Below are 7,093 nucleotides of genomic sequence, written 5' to 3'. Positions count from 1 at the left end.
GCTTGAGGGAAGCTTGACTAAGAAGGATACTCCCACCACAACATGGGGGTGGTGGTGGGGGAGTGGGGCTGTGTGTAACCAACTTAGACAGCCAGGGACCATGCTGAGATGCTCTGCTCAGGGGCCCTGTGTTTATCCTGAGGGGTGGGGGAAAGAAATGGTGCCACCCAACTCCTTTCTTTTCAGACAGGCATATCTGTGAATGTTGCCTCTAGTAAGTCTCCTAAAATAGTGAATAATCTCACCCTGTGTACCCCGCAGTGATCTTCAGATCTCTGTTTCCAACCTGTCTGCCCCACCCACCAGTTGTATGTCTGCCTTCTCTCCAGGAGCAGTGCAATACCCTTCTGTCTACAGCTGGCCTTTGAAACTCTAGGCATTAAGCCATGCTGGTTGAAAAAACTCACAAAGTTCAACTCCTCTTGTTTTCCAAGCCACTGGCTTTGGGGAAACATTCTCCTTGGGCATTCCTGTGTGGTCCTCTTTCTCTGCCCTTCTCCACATCCACACCTTGTTGCCTTCTTAGTGATTAACTTTGTATTCTTCCCTACAATGAATATTTTGATATAATGTCTGAATAGAGTGACTGACATAGTGCTTTCTACTCTGAATTCTGTGACAGTTACTGATATTTGATGTTAAATTAAATACTTTTCTAAGTATTTATGGCTTTCCAGTTACTTTTATGCATCTATGGTGTTTGTTAAAGTGTACTTTTAATACAAAGGCATTTTCTCATTCAATATGTTTGCATGGTTTAAATCTAGTGTGCATGCCGGGATATTAAGGATCACGTTCCAATGAGAGGCACTGAAATTTTCTCTACGTATTTTGGTTTCTATCCTCTAAGACAGCTATGATGTTGAGCAAGTTACGAATTCCAGCTATAGGCTGGACACATTCATGACCTTTATAATGTTGGTCCTCAGTGTAAACTATCTGATGCTGAGTAAGGGTTCAACAGTCCTAGAAGTTGTACCACACCTTGACATTTTTAAGTTTTTTCTCCAGTTTGAATTCTGTGTTGTAGAATGAATCTTGACCTTTGATTAACAGGCTCACCAATTCTTTATATTTGCAAAATACTTCCCCAGTATACATTCTATGATCAGTAGTAGGGGTTTACCATTGATTAAAGGCCTTGCCACACTCTTTTGTATTCAATTGTTATTCTCTAGTATAAATTCTCCAGTGTGAAGTAAGGGGTGAGTAGTCCACAAAGATTTTCTCACATTCCTTAAATTTGTAAGGTTTGTTCAAGTATGAATTCTGTGATAATGAGTAAATGTCAAACAGTGATCAAACACTTTACAAATTGCATTGGTAAGCTTTTTGTCAAGGATGAATTCTGTGATGTTGAATAAGGTGTGAAAGTTGGTTAAAGACCTGGCCACATTCTCTACATTGGTAAAGATTATCTCCAGTATGAATATAGTGGTGATGAATAAGAGTTGAGTGATGGACAAAGAGACACACTTGTGGGTGACAAAATGTTCCCCTTGAGTAGGGAAATGTTTCTTTTCTTTTTTTTAACGTTTTTATTTTTGAGAGAGAGAGAGACAGAGTACAAGCAAGGGAGGGCACAGAGAGAGGGTGACACAGAATCTGAAGCAGGCTCCAGGCTTTGAGCTATCAGACACAGAGCCCACAATGTGGGTCTTTAACCAGTAAACTGTGAGACCATCACCTGAGCCAAAGTCAGGCACTCAACTGACTGAACAGTCCAGGCACCCCAGAAATTTGTATTTTCAAAGGTAATTTACACACAGTTTTGCAAAGTAAATGTACTTTTTACATTCCTCTCAGCAACATAGGCAAATTCTAATTCTTTAACATTTTCATGGATATCTGGTGTTATCTTTTTTTACTTTAGTCATTCCAGAAAATTTTGACAGCTTCTCACTGTAAAATATGAAATGGTATTACTACAGTTATCCTGGTGACTCAAAATGAAACTACTTAAATGTGTAAAGTTGAACAAAAATCAAAATATCTGCAGTCAAACATCAGTAGGCTTGATATTGAAATAAGCAAAATAAGCAAAAGCAGGTCCACAATGAGACAGGTTTGAATTAGATTTGCAAACTATGATAATAAACAAAAAATCTTAAATGCGGCAAAAGAAAAGCAGTCCTCACTTGCAAAGGAAGGCCCATAAACCTGTTGAGATTTCTCAACAGAAACTTGGGAAGCAAGAAGGGAGTGGCCTGATATATTCCATGTACTGAAGGGGAAAAATCTGCAGCCAAGAACTCTATCCAGCAAGTCTATTCTTCAGAATAGGAGAGATAAAGAGGTTCCCAGAGAAGCAAAAACTAAAGGAAACTCACCACTTTAACAGCCCCATGAGAAACATTCAATGGGAGTCTTTGAGTGTGAAGAACATACCAAAAGTGACAGACTTCAAAGGATCAGAAAAAATCTCCAGAAAAAGACAAAACAAGTAATATAATGGCAGTAAATGCCAATGTATCAGTAACTCCTTTGAATGAAAAGGTATTCTAAACTCCTGTCAAAACACATAGGCTGTCTGGATGGATTAAAAACCCAGACCCGTCTACATGTTGCCTACAAGAGACTCAATTTAGACCTGAAGATATCAGCAGACTGAAAGTGAGTGGGTGGAGAGACATGTTTCATGCAAATGGAGGTCAAAAGAAAGAGTACCAACACTTTTACGTTGGACAAACTAGACATTTTTGTTCCTGTATTGTGCTATTCATCCTTTGCTATCAGAGTAATTCTGGCCACATAGAATGATTTTCAATGCTTTCCTTCTATTCCACTGTTTGCAAGATTGTGATGAACACTGTCATTTATCATTTTTTAAAAAGGTTTCTTAGCATTGGGGCGTCTGGATGGCTCATTCGGTTGAACGACCGACTTCAGCTCAGGTATTGATCTCACAGCTTGTGAATTTGAGCCCCGTCCCTTCCCAGAGCTCAGAGCCTGGAGTCTGCTTCAGATTCTTTGTCTCCCTCTCTCTCTATCCCTAACCCACTCATATTCTTTCTCTGTCTCTCTCAAAAATAAACGTTAACAAAATAAAAACAAATTTAAAAAAATTAAAAAATAAAAGTTTTCTTAGCATTGACCAATGAAGGCATGTGGTCTTGGGCTTTTATGTGTGGGAGGTTTTTTATTCCAAATTCAACTTTCATTCTTGTGGTCTAAGAAGATTTCCTATTTCTTGGGTTCAAGATTCTTATTTCAATTAGGTAACTTATGCATTTTTAGGAATTACCTTTATCCCTACGTTTTGGGATTTGTTAGCTTACAATTGTTCATAATAATCTGTTATCACACTATATACTATTTGGGGTATTGTTTTATCATTTTCTCTTCCAACCATTTTCTCTTCCAAAAACCAACTCATTTGGATTTTGAGTCTTCTCTCCTGTTTTTATTCATGTAGTTAACTCAGTATCTATTATGCTTATTTAAAAAAAAAAAACAGGGCACCATTTACAATGTTATTTTATTATTTGGTCTGTATTTTTTTATTTCTGATTATTCCTTGTAATTTACTACCTCTACTAAGTTTCACCTGTATTCCTTTTTTCCCCCCAGTTCCTTGTGGCTTAATGTCAAGAACGTAATGTTAGGGCACCCAGGTGGCTCAGTCAGTTTACTGTCCAATTGTTGATTTCAGCTCAGGTTATGATCTCATCCTTCATGAGTTTGAGCCCTGACTCAGGCTCTGTGCTGTCAGTACAGAGCCTTCCTGGGATTCTCTGTCTCCCTCTCTCCCTCTGCCCCTCCACTGCTCTTTCTCTCCACCTCTAACTCTCTCAAAAAGAAACACTGACAAAAGAAAAAATGGTGGAACAAACAACTTGATTCAAGCATTGGTAGTATAAAAATTCAAAAATAGACTGTCTATTAGATCAGATTAGCAGAAGTAAGCAATACAAGTGATGACCAAAACAAACCAGTAACAACAAAAATAAAAAACTAAGGATTCTTGGGGTGCCTAGGTGGCTCAGTCGGTTAAATGTCTGACTTTGACTCAGGTCATGATTTCATGGTTAGGGAGTTCGAGTCCTGGGTTGGGCTCTGTGCTGACAGCTTGGAGTCTACAGCCTGCTCTGTTTCTGTGTCTTCCTCTCTTTCTCTGCCCCTCCCCCACTCACACTCTGTTTCTTTCTCTCCCTCAAAAATAAATAAAAACATTAAAAAAATTAAAAATAAAAGTCATGACATCCTTTAAAAAATTAAAAAAAGAGAAGTAGAGAATATGAATTAATGTGGTAGAAATGAAGAAATCTTCATAGATATAAAATACTAGCTAAGTCTTACCTAAAATGGCATGGGATTTTACATTCACATTTCTTTAAGAATTACCAGAGGCCTGAAAGTGTGTTAGTATGGAGAATTAAAGAACTAACAACTTAAAATACAGGGTCATAAGTAGGTCATGAGGTCATAAGCCTCATGGTAACCACATATCAAACTCGTGTTCTAGATATGTGAAAGAGGAAAGGATCGAAGTATACCGCTATAAAGACCTAAATGTGAGATAGGAAACTCAAAATCCTACAGGAGAAAATAGGCAGCAACTTCTCTGACTTTGGCTACAGTCACTTCTTTTTTTTTTTTTTTTAATTTTTTTAATGTTTATTTATTTTTGAGACAGAGAGAGAGCATGAACGGGGGAGGGCCAGAGAGAGAGGGAGACACAGAATCCGAAACAGGCTCCAGGCTCTGAGCAGGTCAGCACAGAGCCCTATGCGGGGCTCGAACTCACAGGCTGCGAGATCATGACCTGAGCCGAAGTCGGCCGCCCAACCGACTGAGCCATCCAGGCGCCCCTACAGTCACTTCTTAATGAAGATTTCTCCAGAGGCAAGGGAGAAAAACAAAACAAGTAAAAACAAAAATGAATTATTGGGACCTCATCAAGATAAAAAGCTTCTGCACAGTAAAGGAAACAATCAACAAACCAAAAGGCAACCGAGGGAATAGGAGAAGATATTTGCAAATGACGTGTGGGATAAGGGTTAGTATCCAAAATCTGTGAAGAATTTACCAAACTGAACACCAAACAAATTACCCAGTGAAGAAATGGGCAGAAGACATGAATAGACATTTTTCCAAGGAAGACATCCAGATGGGTAACAGACACGTGAAAAAAGGCTCAACATCCCTCATCATCAGGGAAATACAAATCAAATTCATAATGAGATGCCACCTCGCACTTGTCAGAATGGCTAAAATTAACAACAGCATACAGAAAAAGGAGGACACTTTTCCATTGTTGGTGGGAATGCAAATTGGTGCAGCCATTCTGGAAAATACTGTGGAGGTTACTCAAAAATGAAAAATGGAATTACCTGCAGCCCAGCAATAGCATTACTAGGAATGTATCCAAAAGATACAGGAGTGCTGATTCATAGGGGCACATGTACCCCAATGTTTCTAGCAGTGCTATTAACAATAGCCAACTTATGGAAAAAGCCCAAATGTCCATCAACTGATGAACCAAGCAGCCATGGTACACACACACACACACACAGACACACACACTGCAATACTACTCAGTGATCAAAAAGAATGAAATCTTGCTATATGCAACAATATGGATGGAGATACAGAGGATTATGCTAAGTGAAAAAAGTCAGAGTAAGGGAGATCATATGATTTCCCCCATTTGGAATTTGAGAAACCCAACAGATCAAAACAGGGGAAGGGAAGGTAAAAGGAAATAAAAACAGAAGGGAGGCAAACTACAAGAGACTCTTTAACACATAGAACAGAGTGAGGGTTTCTGAAAGGGAGTTAGGTGGGGGGATGGGTTAAATGAATGATGGGCATCAGGGAGGGCACTTTTTGGGATGAGCACGGGGTGTTATATGTAAGAGATGAATCACTGGATTCTATTCCTGAAATCAATACTACACTGTATGTTAACTAACTTGAATTAAAAAAAAATAATCAAATAAATATAAAGGGATTAAATTCTCCAATCAAAAGATACATATTGGCTGAATGGAAAGAAATACAAGATACAACTCTACAGTACCTTCAAGAGACTCGCTTCAGCTTTGGGAACACAGTCAGACTCAAAGTGCAGGTAAGGAAAAAGACATTCCATGCTAATGGAAATAAAAGAAAACACAGTAGCTATGCTTACTTTAGACAAATGGACTTTAAGCTAAGGGCAGTATAAAGATGCAGCAAAAATGCTTATAAACTAATGGGTCACTTTCTGCAGTGTTTTTAGCTATGTGGTGTTGGGAAGAATGACAGTAAGGCTTTCCCAAAATTTGTGTTTGGAAGGATATGAATAGGGTGTTTCTGTAACTCATGTAGTACTTACCACTTCTCAACCCAACACCTTTTTCCCCCCATAAATGTTGATGGTGTTTCACCACATACCTCAATTATAGCTTGAGTCAAGTTGATGAACATCTGTATCTTAAGAGTTCCCTAAATGGTTAGTTGATATTCAAAAACCTATTACTGTGATTTGAGGATTGGGGAAAAAAAGAACACTAAATGACAATTTGAGAAGGACCTATTATTTCCAGACTTTTAGGTGTGTGGGAAAATATTGTTGCAAAGAAAGCTTGGTCCTTTACTGTAACCAGTAGCCAATAATTTATCAAAACCAACTTGTACAGGCTAATAAACATTCTACCATAGTGTGTTTTCTAACCTCTTGCTACTGTACATTGTATATTTTATCACTCGTATGTTGTTAAATTACTTTGTTATCTGGCATTTTAATCTCCAAATAAGTTAGTTGTCCTTTCAGGCAGGTTATCATTAAACTCCTCTGTGCACCTTGTGGTATAAATTTTTGAGCAGCTTTTCATTGGGCAGACATTCCAAAAAACGAGCAAATACCAAAGGTTTTATCCAATCAAGCTGTCCTTCCTTTGCTTCCACATCGTCTCTGTAAAAACCTTACCACCATCTGCTACTAATGGAACGTGCCTAGCCATTTGAATAGATCAATTAACCGGTCAGATTAAGTCTTGAAAATATGAACATATATCAGTTCATCTTTTAACACCACACAGTACCACCTTTCATTTTGAGCACCTTTCTCCCTGGCCTGGACAACTTGCCCACTCGCCACGTGAGCATA

Source organism: Neofelis nebulosa, chromosome 17, assembly GCF_028018385.1.
Source record: "Neofelis nebulosa isolate mNeoNeb1 chromosome 17, mNeoNeb1.pri, whole genome shotgun sequence".
NCBI lineage: Eukaryota > Metazoa > Chordata > Mammalia > Carnivora > Felidae > Neofelis > Neofelis nebulosa.
This window is presented reverse-complemented; position numbering follows the sequence as displayed.